The sequence below is a fragment of the Periophthalmus magnuspinnatus genome, chromosome 10 (assembly GCF_009829125.3).
Source record: "Periophthalmus magnuspinnatus isolate fPerMag1 chromosome 10, fPerMag1.2.pri, whole genome shotgun sequence".
NCBI classification, from domain to species: domain Eukaryota; kingdom Metazoa; phylum Chordata; class Actinopteri; order Gobiiformes; family Gobiidae; genus Periophthalmus; species Periophthalmus magnuspinnatus.
Window position 1 is genome coordinate 3,999,994 of NC_047135.1, and position 27,014 is coordinate 4,027,007.

The following is a 27,014-nucleotide window of genomic DNA, read 5'->3' on the forward strand; positions in this document are numbered from 1 at the left end:
TCAGCTTGTTTTCACTTAAGAGGGAAAAAACAAGAACTGGCAGGAGTATTTCGCTTGTTACCAAAGATATATTTTTTTCTGTTTTGTCTCTCACTTCTATATCAAAGGGAACTATGGCTTCTGGCATTTTCCAGCATTCTTCTTTGAGAAAAAAATATCTACAAACTAAAAAAAGTCCATCAGAAATACAACAAAAATGGCCTCTGGCATTTCATATTTGTGGTATGTTTCCTCGCAAATTTGCGCAAGTAGAAGTGGAAGTTAATTTATTATTAATTTGATTTATGAAATTCAGTTGCTCTGTCACAAGGAGCCACAGACGACTGAATAAAACTGTGTAAAAGTGGATTTACACTTGTCATTTTGGTCCTGATTTATGCCCAATTTAGTCCTGACATAGACTTGGTTTGGTTCTGTTCTAGTCCTGGTTTAGTCCAAGTCTAGTTCTGGTCTAGTTCCAAGTAAAGTCACAGTTTAGTCCCGAGAGTAAACTTTTAAGCTTGTTTTTTCTGCTTTATTTATCTGATTAACTGTTAATATCTTACGTTAACAAACCAGACACGTGTTCAGTTCTGTCTGTGCTTCATGTGGCTGAATAAATATAAATCTGTTACGTTAGCGTGATGTACTGATATTCAGTCTGTTGTTCGACATTTTATTTTTATTATTATGATTTGTCTTTAAAGATAAAATGTCTGTTCTTGGTCTTGAATTTTGTAAAATAAATTTCCCAAAAAATGCGACTTATAGTCCAGTTGTCCATTGTCACGTTTTTTTTTTTTTTTTGTGTATCCTGTGCTGTTTTCTCCCGTTCCTTCTGTGTTTGACCCTGGAGTTGGGCGGAGACTCTGGCACTACCTCCTCAAGCAATCCAGCCTACACCTGTGAGTACAAAAGGACAAAGGACACGACACTCTGGGCCAGATCGTCTTGTCACCTTCCAGTATTCTCCTTGCGATCTTCCATTTTTTCTTCATGTCATGCTGTGGTTTATTCGTCCGTGTATCCACCGTGATCCTACTACTTGGAGCCACTCTGCACCTCCGTCTCCGAACCAGCTCTCCAGGACCGGTACGAGCACCTCAGCCTCTGACCTCGCGACCCACAACATGCTTCAAGACGACTGCTCTGTCCACCTTCATTCACATTCCTATATCTGCAAATAAACTGTTGAACTATTTCCCGAGTCTGTATCTTTGGTCTCTCTATCAGTTTTACGACACCAGTGTGACTTATATATGTTTTTTTCTTGATTATTATGCATTTTTTATATACATGGACATAGCTAACCTGCTAGCCGCCGTGTTACAAATCCATCTCCATTGACTCTGGCCCCTCCATTCGTAACGGCTGCTCTCAGGTTCACCATTTTGGTCTTAAAATGTTCGTATTAACCCGCTCTACATGATCCTGGAGTTTTTATTTCACTATTGTGTCCATAAATCAAGATATGAACATTAATAACAGACAAATCAGGCGTGACGTCAAATTCGCTCAGTTCACTTCTTTATACCGTCTATGGCAGTAACATAATCATTAGCACCAATTATATAACAAAAAAGTATTCTATTCTTGTTTATTTAGGTTAAACCTCCACATTTCTTCTGTTATTCACCTTTGGTTTAAGTATTTACTAAATTATTCATCACTTACAAACAGGCCAGTCAGTGGGTCAACTGCTAGGTCGGTTTTCTCATGTTTTATTAAATAGAGAGGTCAAACTTGATGCTACACAACAATACGGGATTACAGCGTTGCGTGTACGCCGACACAAACACAGACGGCTGTACTGCGGTCTCTGGCGTGTGGAAACAAGCTTATCAGATGAATAGTTGATAATAACGCGCTGTTCTGCTTATTAATGCGGTTCTGACAAATGTCTTAATTAGCAGACTGGAAGACGCGGTGGCGAATCAGCCTAATCCCAGTGTTTATCAGACGTTTTGCCCAATAATCTCTGTAAATAAAATGTAAATAAAAGGTGGGGTGTGTAGTTTCGTTGCTGGAGGCTGTTACATAAGTACCATCGCATGTCAGTGGTAAAGTGACAGATATCAGGGGACATGCATGTGAACATCAAAATGCCGTGTTTCGCTGAATGCTAGGTTGGTCTGTTCTATTTATTTTTTCCTTAACGCTCGGCTACACTGCTGCTGCATTTAGATGTGTTTATAAAAAGTACATATGATGTAACAGCAGGCAAACAGTATTACATATACATCTCATATAAGAGGAAATGGAAAATATGAAGTCATTATCATAAGGTTCCTCTTGTAACTTCTCTTGGTGGAAAAAAAACCAAAAACATTTACAACATGATTATAATTACAAAATGGGTTTATTACTTTGCAAACTCCAGGTAAGAACTGATTATCAACAGAATGATACAAGGCGAGTTATGTTAAGTGTTAAGAAAGACTTATCCATGCATTTGTCTCCAGTATGTTAGACTCCAAATGAGCCTTAAGACAGCTACAGTACATACTAAACCAGGACTAAACCAGGGCTAAACCAGGACTAAACCAGGACTAAACCAGGGCTAAACCAGGGCTAAACCAGGGCTAAACCAGGACTAAACCAGGACTAAACCAGGGCTAAACCAGGACTAAACCAGGACTAAACCAGGACTAAACCAGGACTAAACCAGGACGAAACCAGGACTAAACCAGGGCTAAACCAGGACTAAACCAGGACTAAACCAGGACTAAACCAGGGCTAAACCAGGACTAAACCAGGGCTAAACCAGGACTAAACCAGGGCTAAAGTAGGACTAAAGCAGGAGTAAACCAGGACTAAACCAGGACTATACCAGGGTTAAACCAGGACTAAACCAGGACTAAACCAGGGCTAAAGTAGGACTAAAGCAGGGCTAAACCAGGACAAAACCAGGACAAAACCAGGGCTAAACCAGGGCTAAACCAGGACTAAACCAGGACTAAACCAGGGCTAAACCAGGACTAAACCAGGGCTAAACCAGGACTAAACCAGGGCTAAAGCAGGAGTAAACCAGGACTAAACCAGGACTATACCAGGGTTAAACCAGGACTAAACCAGGACTAAACCAGGGCTAAAGTAGGACTAAAGCAGGGCTAAAGTAGGACTAAACCAGGGCTAAACCAGGGCTAAACCAGGACTAAACCAGGACTAAACCAGGGCTAAACCAGGGCTAAACCAGGACTAAACCAGGACTAAACCAGGGCTAAACCAGGACTAAACCAGGGCTAAACCAGGGCTAAAGTAGGACTAAAGCAGGAGTAAACCAGGACTAAACCAGGGCTAAACCAGGGCTGAACCAGGGCTAAAGCAGGGCTAAAGTATGACTTAACCAGGGCTAAAGCAGGACTAAACCAGGGCTAAAGTAGGACTAAAGCAGGACTAAAGCAGGACTAAACCAGGACTGAACCAGGACTGAACCAGGACTGAACAAGGACTAAACCGGGACTAAACCAGGACTAAAGGAGAACTAAACCAGGACTAAACCGGTGCTGAACATGGACTAAACCAGGAGTAAATCAGGACTAAACTCAGTGGTGGAAGGTAACAAAGTAAAAGTAGTAAAGTACTGTACTTAAGTATAAACTAGGCTTCTGCTTTGAGAGCAGAATCTGTACTTTCTACTCCACCACATTTCTAAACTGGACTGAAAGCATTTTTTATTATTGTCTGAGACCTGCTGAAAAGTCTGAGGGTTTATTTTTAATATGTTTCATAATTTTAGACAAATAAAAACAGCTGGGAAAAAAAGCATTGATATAAATGTTTCTACTGAACAAAATTCAGCACAAATCTTTATCAAAACTACATTTGAAGATCTCAAAATATGTGTGAAATACTTTTACTTTTTACTCTTTAAGTACATTTTTAAACAGGTACTTTAATAATTTTACTGAAGTTGATTTTTTTAATATGATACTATTTTTTTGTTCCAGTATCTGTACTTTTACTTAAGTAATACAATTGAGTACTTCTTCGACCATAGACTAAACCAGGACTGAACATGGACCAAACCAGGATTAAACCAGGCCTAAACCACAACTAAACCAGGAGTAAACCAGTCCTAAACCAACACTAAACCAGGATTAAAACAGGACTAAACCAGAACTAAACCAGGACTAAACCAACACTAAACCAGGACTAAACCAGAAATAAACCAGGATTAAACAAACGTGGAACATTCTTCCTGAAGATGTGAGACAGACCTCGACTTTGACGATGTTTAAATCCAGACTCAAACGGTTCTGTTTCGCTGCATGTGACTGAAAGGTTGTTATTCTGCACTCGTCTCTTTTAAAGTTCATTTTATGCTGATTATTCATGTTTTGATTTGTTGTATTGAGATTTGAATGTCTTTGTACTTTGCTTTGCTTATATTTTCGTGGCATTTCATGACATTCATTCTCAAACAAAACACAGATCTTGGTTGCGTCAGGTTTGGCACTACTTTCCGCACATTGTATCTTTTTTTTTTGCACAGTTTTGGTAAATGAGGCTGGTTGTCTCTGTTAGGTCTCTCCAGGTTAAGCTGCAGCTCGGGGGAGGGGGAGGTGGTTCATTTGTGTCCGGGCACCAGACTCTGGGCCGGGGTTCAGGTGGAGAGCAGCTGACCCCCGTGGGCTGTGGGAGTGTGATCTGTCACTGGAAATAGCCATTGTTTGTCCAGTATGGGTCTTGGACAGGCGTGGACAGCCGGCCCGTCCTCCTCATTCTCCTTTCATTTAGCCAATTAAAACTAAAGGTCAGCAGCGGAGACAGATGGTTGAGTCGTAACTATCAGACCAAATGGAAGCTGTGGCATTTTGCATCGAGTATTAAACAAAGAGGAAAGAAGTCACACGATGAGCAGGTGAGGACTCATCGTAGGTGTGAGCTACCAGGAAAAAGTCTGGACACATCCTCACAATCAATATCTTTATTTTTACTGCTATCGACCTTTATATACACACAGAAGACAGAAGATATATGAAGGAAGATATATGGAATTATACAGTAAAGAAAAAAGGTAAATAATTCTATGAAATATTTATTTATACATATTTTATATTCAAATAATTAAATCTCCCTTTGCTTTGTTCATATATTTGATGTTTTCTAGATGTATAAAATGCAGAAAGTATTAAATCAAGGAAAAAAAACATATACTACGAGTCAAAAATATGGACACATCTTCTCAGTCAATTTTTTTCTTTATTTTTTCTTTATTTAATTTTTTTTTCCCTTATTATTTTTTTTTTATTATTTAATGTAGAAAGTATTAAATAAATGAAAAAAAAAGTCAAAAATATGGACACACCCTCTCATTCATTTTTTTTTCTTTATTTTTTCCACTTTCTACATTTTATATACACACAGAACACATCAAATATATGAAGCAAGATATGTGGAATTATGTAGCAAGGAAAAAGAAAAAATACTAAATATTTTTCGAAAAGGGTGACTACTTTGAGGATATGGATATACTTTTTTTTTTTTTTAATGGACTTGTTATTTCATATATTTTACTTCATATATTTTATATCTTCTATGTGTTTATAAAATGTAGAAATTTGTAAAAATAAAGAAACAAAACATTGAATGAGAGGGTGTGTCCAGACTTTTGACCGGTCGTGTACGTCAATGTAATGTCATGGCACTAACAACGCAAACTCAAGCACACTATTAAGGAAAAAAAGCTTTGGAAGTATTTAACATGAACCTGAAAAATAAGTTCAGTTCGTACCAGTTGTTTCCTTGAGCATTTTCACCCCCCTATGTTATGTGTATTGAGTATTTGGTCAGATTGGCAGCCACGCTTCAGTAAATCTACATAAATCTACATAAGTCTACATAGGTCTACATAATGAAATATTGTTACATGAAATTGTGATTTTCATGATCTCTATGTGCTTTTTGAGTGGCTTTATTTGTTTTAATCAGTGCAACAGTATGAACATGTATATATCACCACTCTGTTCTGACCATAGACTGTATATAAATGGACATAGCTAACACACTAGTTGCTCTTGAGTCAAACTATTGTCTGTTTGTGGTTTATTCTCTTGCAGGTCCCACACTGTGTTTGGTACAGGCTGGTCCAGAGGCATGTGCACAGGTCATGACATAAACAATGAGGAGACGACGGGACAGTGACGGGATGCGCCTGACAGAGGAATGACAGTTTATATGGAAAAGTACTGACTGAAACTGGGGCCAGATAATTTTAACAGCAAATATTTATAAGAACATGTGAAATGTGCGTATAATATGATAATGTCTAATGTTGTACACACACTTATGCATTGTACTGTAAATGGTTCAAGTGCTAGCTGACCCCAGAGCGACAGAGCTGACTATCTAACCCTGTTTCTAACCTTAACCAAATCATGACCTTATTCATAACCCTGTTCCCAAACTTCATCCCTTTTAACGACCTTTTGCAGCAGACTGTCCCTTTGGATCTAAATATTTGACTATTTGACGAGAACCGAGCTCCAAATTCTCTGCTATATTTGCATTTCCGACCGCGAGTATCATAGCAACCAAAGAGCCAATCCGGAGCGAAGCTGTTTAAGGTAATGCACCGTTTGTTTAGCAGGAAGCCAGCGCTTAGCAACGCTGTCAATCAAACCTGTTGCTAACGCTAGAGGGAGCGATGTCAGGGAAAGACAGCGCCTGATTTGTCTTTATTTATTAATGTTCATGTCTTCATTTATGGACACTGTTACGCGCCACTTTGTCCAGGGGTGGAGGCACGTAATGAAGTTATGTAAAAAAACAGGCGTAGAGCAAAACGGGAGCGTGGAGACGTGATCAAATAATAAATTACATATATTGTTACAAAAATGATACTCAAAAGTGTGTACAAATTAAACAACTATCTATCCATCCACCCATTTTCTTAATCTTATTCGGGGCCGGGTCGCGGGGGCAGCAGTCTAAGTGGGGACTCCCAGACTTCCCTCACCCCAGACACGTCCCTCCAATGTGATGGAGTCCAACATGCACCAGGAACAGGTCTAACTTACTGCAATTAAACAACTAGATAATACAAAAATAAACACAAAATAGCTAAACGTTGCTGCAGCGGAGGACCCACTGGTCGCTGATGAGGTGGCGGCTCCGGGCTTTTATCCTCAACTTGATTGCGGGCAGATGGTGCGGCTCATCAACTGGTGGGTGGATCTGGGAGAGTGGAGGCAACGCCAAACACAAAAAAGACTGGTTCATAACAGACAATAGCCAAATAAAAACACCAGGATCACGTAGAGCGGGTTAATACGAACATTTAAGACCAAAACGATGTGTCTTACAGCAGCAGGTACAGAGAGACGCGCCACGGTTTTTCAATACAAAGAGAATTGGAGCCAGAGTCGATAGAGCCGGAAACGTGCTCATGCTCACTTCTTATTTATAACGCAGCAGCTAGCAGGTTAGCACTGATCTAACACCAATCGTCACATCTGATTAGCGATTCTGCGTTTATCAACTCGCCTGGATTCCGCACTGTTACGTTCTCATTTTACACGCGCGGGAACAATCGTAGCAGTAGGGTGTAGTACTTACTGAAATCTCCTTAGAGAATATTCACGCTAATGTACAAAACCACTTGAGGATCCGGTCTATTACGTGACGTGCTTCTTGTTTACATCCGTTGCTCAATAGGAAGCCGGAGCTGATTTCCCACTGAGAGAACGTCAAGATTACATGGGCATTTTTTCATATTTATTCTTTTGTTAGACGTGATACCAATAAGAAAATCATCGCGAATTATCAATACTCTGACGCGCTTTGTCAAACGGAGAGTAACAATGGCTTTGTCTGACGAGATGTCTTTATTATTTGCAGCACAAGGCGATGTGAGTTTATGAACTGAGAGTAAAGAAGCATTTTGTGTGTTCAGGGACAGGGCAATTAAACTCAAATAAAGCCGGTAAGAAGGTGGCACGGAGCAGTAAACGAACAGTGTGTAGTAGGCGCATAGGTGAAGATCTAATCTGGAAACAGTTACCACGGCAACTTCTGTCTGTCTGTATCACGATGAGCGACGACTTCTGCTGCTGAGGTGATTATTATACAACATCTGCTTATGTCAAACTGTCTTTTTTTCGTTATTTCTTCTTTATTTGTTGTTTCCTCGTCACAAACAGACCTGGAGTTGTGTTTTGTTTCATTCACGCATGTTTAAAACAACTGCATATTAAGGTAAACACTCCGTTCCACCTTGTGATGTCATCATGTGGTGATACAGGAAGTGCTCCACTGTGGTTTTTTTTTTTTTTTTAAGCTGCATACATCTTCACGAGAATCATTTGGATAATTTCAGCGTTTTAATTGACAATCTTTACTGAACTAAAGGTAAAATTAAGTTGAAAACTACCACTTCATGACATCACAAGGTGGAACAGAGCATTTTGAGCTTTGGAGATGTAATAAAGTGTTACTCAAACATGTGAGAATGAACCAAAACACAACTCCAGGCCTGTTTTTGAGGAGGTAACAGCATTATAACATGGCATAAAGCTCACAAGAGTCAATTTTGCGTAATATAGGAACTTTAACACCCCACTCACTTCGGTTAGATTCATGTGTCAGATCTGCATTTTCTCTTTTGGTGCTGGATTTTCCTCTATCAACTACACTGTCTGGCCAAAAAAAAAAAGTCGCCATCAAAAAACAAAACAAAAAAAAGCTCACACACTAATATTTGGTTGTTCCGCCTTTAGCTTTGATTACGTCACACATTCTCTGTTGCATTGTTTCGATTTCGCTTCTGCAACGTCACAAGATTTATTTCCATCCAGTGTTGCATTAATTTTTCACCAAGATGTTGTATTGATGATGGTCGAGTCTGACGCTGCACAAAGCTTCTCCAGCACATCCCAAAGATTCTCAATGGGGTTAAGGTCTGGACTCTGTGGTGGACAATCCATGTGTGAAAATGATGTCTCATGCTCCTGAACCAACTCTGTCACAATTTGAGCCCGATGAATCCTGGCATTGTCATCTTGGAATACGCCCGTGCCATCAGGGAAGAAAAAAATCTATTGATGGAATAACCTGGTCATTCAGTATATTCAGGTGTCAGCTGACCTCATTCTTTGAGCACAGACTGTTGCTGAACCTAGACCGGACCAACTGCAGCAACCCAGTTAAATGCTTAGTTTGCTTAGTTAAATTCAAGATGCCGACTGTTTTTTTTGGCCAGACGGTGTAGAAACATTCAAAACAGCAGACCAATACTCACTCCACTTGACAGAATCACCCAGCGCAACTGAAACGTGGGTAAAAACAAGACATTTTCTTCAGTAATGTGTCCACTGACCATCGCAAACCTGCACTTTTTTGCACACGGGCTGCTCACTCTAAACATCATCACTATCGCAGCTGAAACTCCGAAATAAATCCCAAAATATTACCAATTTATTTCACTATTTCACTGTTAAGCATCTTTAACAGGAGTCCTATGCATCGTATTATCTGTGTGTTTGTGTTCACTTTTACGTGACGCACTTTGGCCATCTGAACATGCGATAAAAACAACATTAAACTGAATTAAAATCCACTCTTATCACATAAATAGCTTCAACCCCCAAACCCCATGTTAGAGCTAACTGTTTCATACTGATAACCACACTATCTACCACAACAGTATCACACTAGAGCGAAATCCTAGAGCCGTTTTGTTGTTTTAGTTTAAAATCTAGCGAGTGTCTCTCTAAACACAAGTGATAGCGTGGCCGTATGAGGTCAGAGTAAATGTGGGGCTTATATTTCTACAGCTGACCCTCTTGTTCACAGAGAGGAGGGGGCGCACAGGCCCTGCTCTGGGGATTTGAGGGGAAAGGTTTTCGAGGCAGCATCACTGTCCCGGAGTCTGTATGGTTCAGTGGGCTCTTTGAAGCCACTGCGGCGGTCCACTATTTCAGCCTGGTAATCACGGCTCTAAAGAACTCAGCACAACTATGGAAGTTCAAAGTTTTCTCTGTTGAAATAAAGCTCCTCATGCCCCTGTTCTGTTCAGTATCGGTGTGACTGAGATAAGACTGTGCATGTATTTGACGAGTTCATTAGAGAAATAACAACAGCAGATAATGAGGCACAGTGGCTCTAATGCAGAAATGTTGTGTCTTTAGCACGGACATTATTATTACTTTTCTTTCTCTTGCATTTAATTTTATCAGTATATATACCTCTTTCTATATGACTCTATTTTTTTTTCTTCTTACAATTTTCTACTTCCATAAAACAGCGGGTCAAAACACAACGACCTGCCGAGCCTCAAATGATGATGGACCTCATTCCATCAGCTTCCACAGTGTCTTGGGGTTCAATGTTTTTCAGTGTCATTTATACACGGGCATGCATATGTGAGCAGAAATACATGTACAGTACACACTTCTGTATGTAGTATGTAAACGCTGTGTGTGCAGATGTGCATGTGCATGTGTTACGTGCGTGTATGTATCTGCCTTACATTATGTTGACCATTGTGAAAAATAATATTGAATTGAAATTGCAAAAGTGAAATAGGAAATCCAACCATGAGTATTTATTTATTTATTTATTTATTTGGGATAATGCGTGCTAATAAACAGACAAAATAATCGGTTGTTGTATATATCTACCTCTAGACTATTTTATTTTAAGCATTTTTTTTTTTTTTTACTTTTATATTATTATCATTCAGTGTTTTATGTTGCACTTTATCACCGAAAAAAGTTGCTAGTTTGTGAGTTGTGTTCACTGACAATGGCAATAAAAGTCTTCTGATTCTGATTCTGAGCCTTACATTATGTTGACCATTGTGAAAAATAAAATGTAACTGAAACTGAAAAAAGAATTCCAACCATGACTATTTATTTATTTATTTATTTATTTATTTATTTATTTATTTATTTATGTATTTATTTATTTATTTATTTATTTATTTATTTATTTATTTATTTATTTATTTATTTGGGACAATGCATGTTAATGAACAGACATGATACAACATGAATGTAAACACACCAGATAATACCTAAAGGCTAATTTCCATCCATTGTCCCAAAGGGCTGGGGGCCGAAACAAAAATTGCACTTTACACTCATTGCACATTTCCCATAATTGCACCATCCAAAAATATTGCACAACGCATTCATTGCACAGTCCCCATTATTTCAGTCAGTTTAGTCCATTCAAGACGATTACATTTTATACCCACCTCCTTTGTATCATAGCAACCAAAGAGCCAATCAGGAGCGAGGCTGTTGAAAGTAACGCCCTTTTAGCAGGGAGCAGGCGCTTAGCAACACTGTCAATCAAACCTGTTGCTAACGCTAACGGGAGTGACCTCGGGGGAAAGAAGACGCCTGATTTGTCTGTTATTAATTTTCATATCTTGAATAAGGGACAAAATACCAAAATAAAAATACAGGATAATGTGGAGCGGGTTAATATGAACATTTTAAGAGCAAAATGAGTCTGACGGCAGCATTTACAGAAATAGAAAGTGAATTGGAGCCAGAGTCAATGGAACTGGAAGCACACACATGATCACTTCCTATTTGGAATGTAGCTAGTGGGTTAGCTATGTACTGCATGTCCATGTATAAACCGTTTATGATCCTTACGCAGGACACTTCCTCACTTTGCCTTATTTAAATGTGTGGGATGTTCATGTAAAGTCTCAAAAAACCTTTCTGTAAAACATATGCATCATTATTGTTATTTGTAACAATAAAAAGTAAGTAATAAAAAAATGTTTTCTTAACTTAAACCTGCTTTTGCTAATAAACGTCCATTTGTATTAGCCTGACACACATCCACGCGGCTTAGGTGACAATGTGCTGGGAGCTTAACTGTCAGCGCATACAGTACATGTGAGCGTGATTGGCGTTTTTTATTTTGAATCTGTCATTTTGCATATAAAGCGTTAAGTACTATATGTGTGAATAACCAGACGGCATACAGTAGCTCTCTCACGCATGTTAATTCTAAGTGACGCTTCCCGCTGCGTGAGTCTAAGAGCCAAAGAATGGGCCTCATGTAAACAAACTGATTGATGCTGTCGTGAAATCCTACAGAAAAAAACAAAAACAAAACATTACCGCGCATTAAACCTCGTGGAATCTTTGCGGAATACGAACTTTTCCGGTTTACGAAGCATTTGACAACGTTTAGAAATCCAGGCGTGTCCTGAACAACACAGAGCAAGACGACATCATCTGCTGCTGTAAATGTGTGTGTGTTACTTTAAGATCCGTGTATACCACCGCGGCTCTAAAAATACACTCAATGCAATGTGACGGAGCTGTCTCGCCTCCCCTTACACCCCCACGGGGATAGAGGGCAGCGCAAACAAGACCCGACGTTGTACCTGTTGATGTTGTGAGTTTATCGTAAAGCCGCGTAGACACTTCAGCGTAAAGAGCCATTCTGTAACCTGCTCTAACAGTTTCAAAGTGAAGCAGATGGCTGAGAGATTAGTTGTCATGCCGCCAACCGTGTTTTAGACTTCAGATATGAACAAGTGATCCCCACTCAGGGTATCCAGCCCATCTGCACACTTATACAGTAAACAAATTAGATTATAGTTTATACGTAGAGCTGGAAAGGAATAAGAGATCACGGTAATTTAGACATAATAGAGCTTATTTGGGTACAGCAACGCACCAATCGATTTCTTTTCTACACTTAAATCTGGGGTTGTTTGTAGAGAAGTTGCTGTTTAAATTCCCGCTTCTTCTGGTAATGCACAAATCTGGTCAAATCTGTGAAGTATCAGCTTTATTTTTTTACAATTATTCTATATTTTTGGCTGTAAAACCCCTCACCACACACTTTATACACTTTTCTCACACAGGCATTAACATCTCCTCACATTTCTCTCTTGTTTAAACACTCTCATCCTCGTAAAAAACGTAACTGGAGTTGTATTGTGCAAATTCACAATAGTTTGAATAGTTCTCCCGCCTATGGTGTTGTAACAGAGCGTTTTCAAAAGACTTAAGTGTATAGAAATTATGTGTATAGATCGACCACTACCACACACTTCCATAACAGTTTACCTCCACAGTCAGACGGCTAAAGTAAAGTACTGTTTAGTTATTGTATTCTTTCCTGTGCGCTACCTCATCATTACGGGCTGTATGCAGTATTTTTTTTAACAGTGGTATGCTGTCTTGCTGCTGCTTTTAAATAACGGGCGTAACATAGACTGCATATATAAACGGACATAACTGCTAGCTGCCACATTTGAAGAAGGAAGTGAGCATGGTGTGCGATTCCGCCTCTATCGATTCTCGTTTCTTCATAACTGTTGCTGTCAGATTTGTTATTTTGGTCTTAAAATGTCCGTATTAACCCGCTCTACACGATCCTGGTGGGTTTTTTTTTGGCTATTGTGTCTGTAAATCAAGATATGGACATTAATAACAGACAAATCCGGTGCCTTTTTTCCCCGAGGTTGCTCCTGCTAGCGTTAGCAACAGGTTTGATTGACAGGGTTGCTAAAACAGCTCCTTTTACCTTTAGTTCTGTAGAGATTCTTGGTCTGAAATTATCAAAATGACTCTAGTGAAGGTGTATGGAGTTTAAAAACACAGTGTAGCACTTCCTGTATCACCACATGACATCACAAGGTGGAACAGAGTGTTTCCAGTTAGCGAGAAAGCCTAAATATGCAGGGTCTGTGTGTTAAACATGTGTGAACGAAACAAAACGCAACTCTGCATCTGTTTGTGATGAGAAAACAACATTATAAACCAGAAAACAGCGCCATACGGGCCCATTAAAAGTGCAAGCTTCAATGCATAATTTATCAACTTAAATAACTACCCTAATGCCTTCTTTGTGTACGTTTACATAAGACCTTGTACTTCCACACACCAAAGAAGAGCCCGGGCTTTAATCTCTAGTTTTCTTGCGTGTGAGATGGGCATTCATTAGACACAGGGCCAATAGAAGAATTTTCCTTATCTCCAAAGCACAAAAGAGAAAGTGGATGGCCGTATCAGAGGCTGCAGTGCTGTGTCTCTGTCACTGTGGAGTCTCCTCTGCACCAGGTAGTAATTAATACACTGGGGTTTGATAGGGAAATGAAGGAGCAGCGTTTGATGGATGGGAGGGCATCAGGGTTCACTGTATCACTGCATTAGAAAATAGTTTGTGATCAAATATTTACTGAAGCTTCAAAAAAAAAAAAAAAAATGTTATCAGTACAGCAATTTAGAGGTTCAGTTGGGATCACGGACTGTATAAACAAGTGGACTGAGTGAGTTTGACGTCACCCACAGCGTTCAGCTTCAGTCAAATGAAGCTTATCGAGGCTAGCAGTTATAGCGGCTAATTTGGAGCTAATTTTCATATTAGTAATTCAGCTCACGAGTATCATAGCAACCAAAGAGCCAATCCAGAGCAAGGTTGTTGAAGGTAACGCTCCTTCCTGTCTACACCGCTGGTTTAGCAGGAAGCAACACTGTCAATCAAATCTGTTGCTAACGCTAGCGGGAAAGAAGCATTGTCAATGTTCATATCTTGAGTTAAAGACACAATAGCGAAATAAAAATATATGGATCATGTAGAGCGGGTTAATACGAACATTTACGACCAAAATGACGACAGTTACAGAGAGAGGTGACACTTTTTCAACAGAAAGTAAATTGGAGCTGTAAGCAGGCCCATGATCACTTCCTGTTTCCATCCTGTCCTACACGCATCTTCTTTCCCGAGGCCGCTCCCTCTAGCGTTAGTAACAGGTTTGATTGACAGCGTTGCTATGTGCCCGCTCTCTGTTAACCCTTTAAGGACTGAGCATGTTATAGACCATTACAGTTCGCCGAGACTTTTATTCTATTTTTAGTCATAAAATGTTGTCATGTTAAAGGAAGTATCAGAATTTACTGCGTTTCTTTCACACAACTACCTCTATTTTACATATCCATCTGTGTTTTTCCTTTGATGCATTGAATAAGTGACTGGGAAAATCCCCCGTGGCACCTGCGCTCTGATTGGTCGTCTTCGAGGGACAACAGAGGCAGATTACCGTAATGACAGTAACGTATTTAAAGAGCCCCATGCCTTTACTTTAAGACGCCGTTTGAATTTACATGAACCGAGCTCTATCAGCGACGATAGCATTCGACGCTATAGGGTTAAATGAGCAGTGCCAGTGAGAAGGGGCGTTACCTTCAACAGCCTCGCTCCTGATTGGCTCTTTGGTTGCTTTGATACTTGCGGTTGTAATTCCAAATATGGAACTCGGCTTCAGATTCGCCGCTATAACTGCTCTAGCCTCGATGAGCTTCAATTGACTGGCGCCGAACGCTGTGGGTGACGTCACACTCACATAGTCCACTGCTTTATACAGTCTATGGTTATAAACTATATGGAACTTATGTCAAAGCCATGATGATTATAGTCCAAAAATCATACAGTAATTTTGGACTGAAAAACATAACATTTAAAACCTAAACGTTGGCTAAATGTGTGCCTTTTGAAATGTATAAACTGTCAGAAACATATTGTAATGATGAAGTATATGCTCAGTGCGACATCCCTCAGCGAGCATTCAAACTTTTAATATCACTATTCAAAGTCTGTTTGAAAGATGAATGGGATTTTTTAACTTCTGGTACGGCCCGGCTCGTGTGACCGCAACAAAGGAAGGTTTTAAGCTCTCTGCTGGAGCGTTTATTCAACAACTTACAATAAATATGTCCTAAAGTGCTACAGCGCTAAAGTTGTTGTGATGGAGGTGGAATCGAGTCAGAGGAGCAGCGACAGGGCGGAGGAGGCGGGTGGATGCGTTGGGTCCTAGTGCACCCCGTTCCCCTTCAAAAACAACATTATAAACAATATTATTAACAAAAAAATGACACAACCGAGGCCATGACACTTGCATAACTCAAGAGGTATCTGAGACTGTGAGCTACAAGATAATAGTTTTTTGATTGGTGAAAGTTTGCACCTATAATACCACAACGTGAAACAAATCTGTAAAGAAATGTATACCATAATGACTTTTCAGGAACAAAATGGGTTCTTTCTGGGTCAGTTGCAGGTCTGATATTACACAAAATTGACTCTTGTGAGCTTTAAATCATGTTGTAATGTTGTTATGTCCTCAAAAACAGACCTGGAGTTGTGTTTTGTTTCATTCACACATGTTTGAGTATCTCTTTACATCTCCAAATCTCAAAACGCTTTATTCCACCTTCTGACGTCATGTACTTGCAGTTTTCCAGGGCTGAAATCATCCAAATGATTCTAGTGAAGGTGTGTGGAGTTTAATAACACTGTGGAGCACTTCCTGTATTGCATGACATCATAAGGTTTTCAGTTTAAGAGAAGAACTCAGCCTAAATCTGCAGGGTTTGTGCGTTAAACATGTGCGAATAAAACAAAACACAACTCCACGTCTGTTTGCGACAAGGAAAAAACTAAACATAGATCAGAAAATAGTGTAATACAAAGTACCACTGACCTCAAACTGGCCTTTGTGCTACATGCATACTTAAAAGATTAAGACCAGTTAAGACTAAGTAATGAAATTTGCCGAAATTTGCAGATTACATTTCATCACACCACTGAGCCAGAATGAAAAGACAGATTATATGAAAACTAATGATGTGTACAGATATCCCGGTTATAAGGACAGATATAACAGATTCAATACATTTCCACATTTGTCGTGAGTTACTAAATAAAACAATATGCCCCCATAAAGCCCTCCATAAAATAACTTTTTATCTTTTTAGTGGCAGTAACTCTTTACTCCAGGCTGTGAAAAACAAAAGGTCAAGTCAAAATTGGCTTGTCGCCTTGTTTTTGCCAGACAGATCCTCAATAGCTGCTGCCTCGAGTGAGTTCACTTTAGGTAGCGGCTGGTGCCAAGATGTTTATTTACACAGTTACATGTACGAGGAAATGAGAAAAACAGGATCAGGATTTAAGAATGCTACTTTATATTCAAATCTATACAGTGGACGGGATTGGATTTAAGTGGACGGGCTGTGGGGCTGGTTTGGCGTTTTGCTGTTGGAGCCGAAATTTAAGGTAAAACCATCAGAGAGCACGTCAGGACACATATATAACACATGTAAAACTCAACTTTAACTCGAGAGGTTCTGATGAAGGGCATGAAGTGTTATCGTGTGGTATTGTCGTATTGGTAGAAGTGTATTTTTATATTCAGCTGATTGCAAACGTGAGCGGCTTAAAGCTAGGGTACCTGATTTTCAAAGCCATCAAAAGAGGAAATAGGTATTTAAATCTAAAGTAGTTCCTCGCTCTCGCAAACCTTTTTCCCCAGATGAGAAAGTGAAGACGGGGAGAACCGCCAACGCATCGTGAATCTAGTCGCTCATCCCGAAGTGTCATATTGCTCTGGACATGGTTTGTGATCTATAAACTGAATGTGGAGAAAAAAGTACAAGATATAAAGTTGAGTAATGCGGCTTTAAGCTTGAGTAGAGCTAAGCTAATAAGAGACGGTTGTATTCACAGACCTTATATAAATGGACGTAGCTAACCTGCTAGTCGAGCATGGGCACACTTCTGACTCAATCAACTCTGGCTTCAATTCTCTTCCTATTGAAAAGCTGTGGCCCCTCTCTCTGTAACTGCTGCTGTCAGACTTGTCATTTCGGTCTTAAATGTTTGTATTAACCCGCTCTACATGATCCTGGTGTTTTTATTTCACTATTGTGCCCGTGAATGAAGATATGAACATTAATAACAGGCAAATTAACCACCTTCTTTCTCCGAGGTCACTCCCACTAGTGTTAGCAACAGGTTTGATTGACAGCGTCGCTAAGCCAAACCAAAGATGCGAACAGCAAGGGGTGTTACCTTCAACAGCCTCACTCCAGATTGGCTCTTTGGTTGCTATGATACTTGTCGGAATTCCAAATATGGAACTCGGCTCCAGATTCCCCCCTACAACTGCTAGCCTCGATGAGCTTCGTTTGACTGGAGCTAAACGCTGTAGGTGGCGTCACACTCACTCAGTCCACTTCTTTATACAGTCTATGATTGTTCAAACATGCACAGTTTGTACATTTTTGATTGGGTGTATGTGCATTTTCCCATTTTCCCATATCTGCTATATGTTCAAGATTTAAATTACTCATAACTACCCAGGAGTCATGGATGCATTCATTGTAAAGTGCTATACCAAACCTACAGTACATTCATTTGAGAGAATGTTGGAGGCAGGTGTGTGTGAAAAGTTGAAAAAAAACCCCAAAAAACCCCACAATTAACAATTAGAATACACTGCCTGGCCAAAAAAAAGTCGCCACCTGGATTTAACTAAGCAAATATGTTGGGGTTGCTGCAGTTGGTCCGGTCGAGGTTGAGCAGAATGAGGTCAGCTGACACCTGAATATACTGAATGACCAGGTTATTCCATCAATGGATTTTTTCTTCCCTGATGGCACGGGCAGATTCCAAGATGACAATGCCAGGATTCATCGGGCTCAAATTGTGACAGAGTGGTTCAGGGGCATGAGACCTCATTTTCACACATGGATTGTCCACCACAGAGTCCAGACCTTAACCCCATTGAGAATCTTTGGGATGTGCTGGAGAAGCTTTGTGCAGCGGTTAGACTCGACCATCATCAGTGCAACATCTTGGTGAAAAATTAATGCAACACTGGATGGAGATAAATCTTGTGACGTTGCAGAAGCGAAATTGAAACAAGTCTATAAGATTTACTTACGAATTTGACCATCAGTACTCACCAGAACAAGCACAGACTAAAGCTGAAGCAGTTGTCTTCACTCCCAGTAATAAAAGATATTTTCTACCATCAGAGGGACTGAATTGTACGCGCAAACAGGTGGCTCTGTCTTGAACCATAAAACCGCCCATAAATCCACATGTTCACCTCTAAACGCCGCACGCTGCATCTGGGACCTGCTCCTCCATAAACAGAGGCATCAGTAGAGGCAGATGAGGGCTGTTGACACTGGTGGAGGGTCTAGGACGAAGCGCAGGGTGGGGGCACGTGTTAGATCTGCGGCGCGTGACCGTGAAGCGAGGACCCCGACTGCGACCCTTGACCTCCGCATGATGGATCGCCTCCATCAACGAGCCGCGGGTGCCGCTATGGGCCCGGGTCAGAGTGTACATCCGCTACAGCGCTGAGACATCTAGTACTGAGCGAGCGTTTGTTATGGAAGGACATGGACAAGGGGAGGGGTCTTATTTACACAGATGATACCAGAAAGAAAAAAAAGCCTCTGACGCAAACAGAGATTATAGAAATGTACTTCAGGCAGCGATATGGTTCCTACAAAACAAAAAACACATCTACATCTATTGTCATATAAATGTACAGTGGTCCCTCGTTTATTATGGGTTTTACCTTCTAAAAATAACCCGAAATAGGCGAAATAGTCAGCTTTTTTACTATTATTCTATATGTTTTGCAGCTGTGAAACCCCTCACCACACACTTTATACACTTTCTCACACAGGCGTTAACATTTTCTCACATTTCTCTCTTGTTTACTTAATTAATAGTGACTCACATGCTCATATTTTACAGTTCCTCTGACCGTGACTCTTCGTCCTGGTGTTGATCGAACATTTATGTATGTGCAGCATAAATATCCCTCTAAAACAATTACATTTGTTTTATGTCTATCATTGCAAAATATCTACTGCTGCTACATTTGTTTTTGAGTCGGGCAGAGGTGAGGACAGCAACGTAATGTAAATGTAAGTCCACTGTTGCCCGCTGGAACACATTAAAATCCACCGGAAATGAAGAAAAAATGTCTAAAATTTCAAAAATCTTGACCCCCCGCTTTATATGTTTGTGTTCTGTTCCTGTGACTGTGGTAGTTGTGACATTCTGGATGTTTTCAGTCTGATGTTGGTCAAATAAACACAAATACAACTGGTCAAAGTGATGAGAGCAGAGTCAGGATGTTGTCAAATGTGAATCACCAATAGCTGAGCCAGGAGGGGGCCCCAGAGACACATTCAGCTTAGGGCCCTTTGAAAGCTAGAACCAGCCCTGCTTTGAAGTGAACAGATCCAAAACATTCGGATCCAACAAAGCAGCCGAAAGTCCCATTACTAGTTTCTTCTTCTTCTTCTTCTCCTCCACTGAATTAATACAAGCACATTTGAGTTTTAGAGAACATCCAGGCCGATACAGGATTTCCCCAAATTAAGTTGATATTTTTGGTCCAAATCAGATCTTCGAGTCTACATCAAAATTAACTACTTTGTGCTTGGCCAATTACTAACTTTTCTGACAATTTCCCACATTTCAGCGAAACTTTTTCCTTGAATTAAACTTTTCTTAACGACGAAGGAAAGTCACGCTCTACACCACCTATTGGAGGTAAATAGAAATGACCGCATTACGCTTTTATGCAGAGAATTTACAAAGTCCCGTCTTCCTTTTATCGCTCGGGGCTCGGTGAAGTAAACGGGGTTGGCAGCTCTCTTTTGAAACCCGCTGCGCCCGGGTTCAAAGACTTACATGCAGACCCTTAGCTAAATTCAGACTTCAGTGGCGTTTGTTCAATCACCCATTCCCTGCCTCGGTTAGCCTCTTGTGGTTACGCTGCGCCGTCCCACCCAGCAGCTAATCTCCGGCTCCCTGCGCTAGATTTCCTGCTTCAATGCACTGTAATGACATTTATATCATTTTTTGTGCGCGCCTGCCCACTCATAGTCTTTATAATTCCTCCCACTCACCGAAGTGCATTACATTAGGCCTTGTATAGAAGAAACATAGCAATGATTACAGAATACATTGTCAATTGGAGTGAATCTCTTATGAAATTGCCCGTTTCTTCCTCGTGCGATGCCGCTACTGCTGCTGCCTGGTTGGTTATATCATTAATTTTCATGCAGCGTATGGTTTAAATATGAAATTCTTCTGCAAAGAGCTTAATCAACAGAGCATGTGCGGGGGGTGGATCGGGAAAAAGGCCCAGAAGGTGTTAAATGAATCATGTTTCGCAGCTGCTCCTCTGGTACAAGGGGCACAAAGGTCAGATGTGGGTAAGAGGGCATAGGCCTAATAAACCACACTCTCAAATGGCTCTCGCTTCACTGTAAGGGTTATGCCCACGTCTTATCAAAGGATGTCATTTCTTTTTTCATAGCTCCAGGCGCTGGTGGGGGTTCATTCACTCTTTTAATTAAGATTCTGTGAGATTCTGGTCAGAGACAGGCCGACAGCGGGGGTTTGGGGGCTGCACAAGCTACACCACTGTGCCGTGTGAAAGTTTTACTGATGTGTGGGAATGTGGTTTTGTGAGGGTTATTTTTGGAGAGCTCAAGTGTTAATGACTCATGCTAATTAAAAATATATATTCTGCTATTGTCTACGATCGACTATTGTTGTGGGACTCAAAAGAGAAAGTATTTAGGACTCGACGGGCTCACTCCTGGTGCCTACTGCGCTTTTTTCTTTCTTCTTCAAAAGTTTTTTGATGTCACTTAACTCGATGTGAGGTATTTTCATCATACCACAGCACACACGCACATGATGCAACGGTTTTGTCTAAGCGAGTAGCGCGTTCTAGGCTCAAAATTGTATTGATTAGCTGCTGCTACCGTGACACGCTAGCGGTGTTTCCATGTGTCAGTGTTTGTAAAAGTTTGTAAATGAAAAAGTTGGGGAGCGTTGTTCTGAGGTTACTCTGAGGAGGGTTTGCGTTTACTGTTAGCCGCATGTTTAGCAGAGATCGATCGTAGACCCGGTGAGATGAGAGCATGGACGTGTAATCAGGTCTGGAAGGTGAACCCAAGATGGCGTCGTGTTGTTTTCAGTGGTCTGTGCTCATTGGCGCATGGGCCCAAAATCATTTTCTCTTCCGTGTTACTTCCTCAATACGAGCTAGCGCCTCCCATCATGTGACGTCAGAATCAGAGCGATAATCAGAATCAGAGCGTGAATCCTTACAAAACCCAAGCTTTGTGAAAGTTGTAGATGCTCTGTCAGAACCCACAATTCACAAAAAAAACATTACGCTCTACGGGAGAGTTCTTTCTGCGTCCAAGCTGCAGTACCTGGAGCGGCCACTAGTCGATCTTGCCCCAGGACAGAGTGGGAAAGTCTTATCCAGTTCCTATATTACAGAGCCACGAAGGAGGGCTTACTCTGCATTTAAGATCTGTTCACCGTTGGTCACGTTTGACAGAGATTATCGCAGACGCAGTGAGAGGAGTCCTCACTCTGACACCAAGATTCCAAAATATCAGACAGGCTTGATATCAGTTGCAGCTCGTATTTGATCGTGCAGCGGTTCTAAGTTTGATCTTTGTCCCTGTCTCACTGTGAGACCAAAGATCCACGATTTTAAGCTACAACTCAAGACTTTTCCCTCTATCAGAAATCTTGTAGATGACCCAAATCATGTAGAGACCCAGCTTTAGCGTTAAAGCAATGAGTACATTTACACAGAATAATCAAGAATCTAATCCAGGATAATCAGATAACTCAATAATAATCTAATTTTAGTGTGTATTTACATGCACTAAAGAAATCTTACCATCAGAAACTCTGTCACGGGACTTTTAGAGCATCTGTTGTATTTGGAAGACAAAGTACAGTGAATTTAAAAATAATTCTTTCAATGTTTTACATTTTTTCTTTCATTTTTGTCTTTGCTACATTAAGTTGCCTTTTTGGCACAATTGTTCTTGTGAAGTAAAACACTCAAGAACAATTATGCCTTGCCTCAAGTGGAGGAGTTTAAGTATCTCAGGATCTTGTTCATGAGCAAGGTGAGGATGGACGTGGGATTGGTGTTGAATTGGTGCAGTGTCTTCAGTGTTGTGGTGAAGAAGGAGCTGAGTCCAAAGGCAAAGATCTCGATTTACTGGTCAGTCTACCTTCCTACCCTCATTTATGGTCATGAGCTTTGGGTAGAAAAAAGACAAGATGACGGATACGAGAGGTCCAAATAAGTTTCCTGGGAGCTCCCTTAAACATAGGGTGAGGAGCTCAGACACACGGTAGGAGCTTGAAGAAGAGACGCTGCTCCTCCACATCGAGAAGATCCAGCTGATGTGACTCGGGCATGTGTTTCGGATGCCTCTTGGACTCCTCTTTAGGGAGGTGTTCCGGGCATATCCCACCGAAGAGAAGACACAGGACACGCTGAGGGGACTGTGTCTTTTGGCTGGCCTGAAAACACCTTGGGGTCCCACTGGAGGAGCTGGAGGACGTGTCTGGGGTGAGGGAAGTCTGGAGGTCCCTGCTTAGACTGCCGCCCATGCGACCTGTCCTCAGATAAATAGAAGAAAATGGATGGATGGACGTTCCTGACAAGTAAAAGAAAGAAAGAAATCCCGGTTTATATGACATTTCAAAAACTCCAGAAATCAGACAGTGTCATGAATGTAAATGTAAATGTATCTCAGCAGTACAGCATTTTAATAATCTGACATTTTGTCTATAGTTCAGCGTTGACACCTTTAGTTGTTCCTGTAACTGTTGTTGTTGTTGTTGTTAATGTAATACTTTTGTACATGACACTTGGTTGCTACATCGTACGTTGATGTGAAGGTTCAAATCATCAATTACTGGTTTGTTTTGGAGACTGGCTCTAATGAGTTGAGACTGCTGTTGTTTTTTTGCTCTTGCTTTGGCTTGGGTTACAGTCTATGGTAGCTCTTGAGTTCAGGAAATAAACACGTAGAAATAATGCGGCGTTTCCTTACACCAGAACGCTACAGTATGTTCCAGAGTGACAGTGTGACGAAACAGCTGTTCGCTCTGATAGGCCTGGATCTATACTGTACTTATGCACCATGTAATTACCAATATTTGCCACCAGCCTCGGGCCAAGGTGTAATTATGCTATGATGAATTTTTTCGCTCCGGTGTAAAACCAACAAGTGCGATGGAAATAGTCACAAAACAATATCTCCGTCATAAATCCATTAGTATGTACTGCAGAGTATTGTGAGCCTTACCTAAAAATGGGTCATGCTGTTAATTACATTTCTGTCCATATATAATGCAGAGACTATTTTTACTGCTGGGTAAGTCCACTTTTAATTAAATATATTAACGTGAGTCGTCGATCAGGTCCGTGTCCTTAAACTAGACGTTGCTTTGTCGGTTCATTACGTATGTTTGTTGGATTCATAAAGAGTTCTTCTGGCCGCGCAGACTCTTAATAGGATGAAATAGCAATCGCATTGTAACTGACATAATGAAAGATATGCGTTTTAGTAGTAATAGGCCTGATACGTTTCCATATTATCACCGAGAAAATGCCATGTTTCCTGATCGTTCACAGTCTACACTCAGGGTTAGCATTCATCACATTATCATGATGACAGATGCGTTTCATTCCCGAGAGCAAGTACCGTCTAACTGACATAACTACTCTTTTTTATATTATAGTGTTGTAGAATATTACCTTAATGGTGGATTAGAGCACCTGAATACTAAAGCAGTAGCAGTAAGAGCAGCAGCAGCGTTAGCATCTGTACGAGCGTCAGGGGTGGAACGTAACCAAGTAAAAGTCGTAAAGTACTGTAATTAAGTAAACATTTTTAGTGTCTGTACTTTACTTAAGTATGTTTTAATGGGGATACTTTTTACTTCTACTTAACTACATTTGAAGGCAGGAATCAGTGCTTTCTATTCCACTACATTTTTTAACAGAACTGAAAAGTAAAAGTCCATCCATCCATTTTTTTCCCACTTATCCGAGACTCCCAGACTTCCCTCACCCCAGACACGTCCTCCAGCTCCTGCAGTGGGACCCCAAGGCGTTCCCAGGCCAGCCGAGAGACAAAAGTAGTAAGTTCAAAAGTCCAAGTAAAAGTATTTTTGATTATTGTTTGAGAAGAGTCTGAGGGTTTATTTTTAACATGTTCATAATTTGGGTAAAAAAAATATATATAAATAAAAACAGATAGAGGAAAAAAAAAATATCAATTCAGTTGTTTCTGTTTTGCACAAATCTTTATTTTTGAAGCTTCATTAGACATCAGAATCTGCACAAAATACTTCTACTTTTTAATCTTTAAGAACATTTTTAAACAGGTACTTTGATCATTTTACTTAAGTAGATTTTTTCATGTGATACTTTTACTTTTATTTGAGTATTTGTTGGTCTGGTATCTGTAGTTTTACTCAAGTAACATTAAGTAAAACACTGAGTACTTCTCCCTCCTCTGACTAGTTTAATCCACTGTGCAGATATTGAGTACTTCTTCAAACTGTTGAATCTTTTCAGAATGAATGTGAGATTATCTTAAACTCTAATCTCCCAAATGCTTCTATTTAAAGAAAAGATGATGCGATCATAACTTCTTTTGGCACTTTATCCTTTGCTCATTTACTGCTTCAGTCACATCCAAATTAAAGTGGTGCTGTAACGACGCAGCAGACGGCTTTATATCGTCATTACACAATTACATTAGAATATGTGACTGACTGCTTTGATTACTGTACAATCTTCATTCTTCTTCATTATTCCCATTAATTGTTGATCATTTTATTCGCTCAGAGTAAGTTTTTCACGTAATAATCCATCAGTCATTAGTTGCAGCAGCGGTTCTCAAACTGCGGTACGTTTACTACTGATGGTACGTGAGCGCGTTCAGGTGGTGCAGGGATTTCTCTGCAGTAGGAACGCAGTGATACTATAGACTGTATATATAAATGGACGTAGCTAACCTGCTAGCCACTGTATTTCAAATAGGAAGTGATCATGGGTGCGCTTCTGGCTCCATCGACTCTGGCTCCAATTCACTTTACATTGGAAAACTGCTGCTCTCAGACTTGTCGTTTTGGTCTTAAATGTTTGTATTAACCGGCTCTACGTGATCCTGGTGTTTTATTTTGCTATTGTGTCTGTAAATCAAGCTATGACTATTAATAATCAGTTTCCTTCTTCCCTGAGGTTACTCCTGCTAGCGCTAGCAACAGGTTTGATTAACAGTGCTGCTAATCGCCCGCTCTCTGCTAAACTAATGGTGTGGGTGCGAAGAGGCGTTACCTTCAACAGTCTCGCTCTGGATTGGCTCTTTGGTTGCTATGATACGCATGGTCGGAAATCCAAATAAGGAACTCGGCTCCAAATTAGCCGCTATAACTGCTAGCCTCGATGAGCTTCATTTGACTGGAGCCAAACGTTATGGCTGACGTCGCACTCACTTAGTCCACTTCTACTCAATATAATATCAAATTGTTCAATACGATCCACACAATACAACGCAAAACACATAAGTGACTCATAAATGCACTTATTCAGCAGGTTAACTGTGTCAAATTTCACTGATGCATAAGAAAACGTCTCCCTAAAGGCCTCACTCTGCCAGAACCGAACAGAGAAGAGGCAAGGTAATTAAATAAATATTATGTTTATTGATAATTACAATAAAAAATTTAATAGGAATCATTTGTTTTTGTCCTTCATGGGCCTAAAACACATCAAAATTGTACTAACATCATATTGGTGTCGTGCCCCATGAATCGAAATGCAAACTGAAGTGTGAGAAAACTGAACTGCTGCATTGAAACTCTGCAGTGCAAATATTAGCTAAACTTAGACTCAAACTGATCCGTCCTCCTTTGGGTTCGTCCTTGTTTGAGTTTATTCGTACGTCAACTGTGTCGTCCCACTGCAGACCTGGTTTAGATCCAGTGGTATGCATAGACCTGTCACTATAATCACTATATCAACTTATCGTTCAACATATGAAAGATGAACAATACATTTTGGGGCTCAATATTTATCGTGAGAACCGTTTCTTTGCAAAAGTTTTAAGATTTTTGTTATTTTTGTTCTAATACAATAAGATTTGAGCTGTAGAGAGTTTAATACATGACTTCTATGGCTAATTATAGATTATTTCTGCTGGGTATTTGTTGCAGCTCATAGATTTTAATGATACTGTCTGTTTAAAATTGGTTTGCTGGGATTATCCTGCTTTATTTTAATCGTATCAGAGGCATAAAGAAGTTTCAATATTATCATTTATCGCAATATTTACCTGCAGCAATATATCAGTACTATATCGGTAGGTTTGGGTAAGCCAAATATTTTCTTAGGTGGT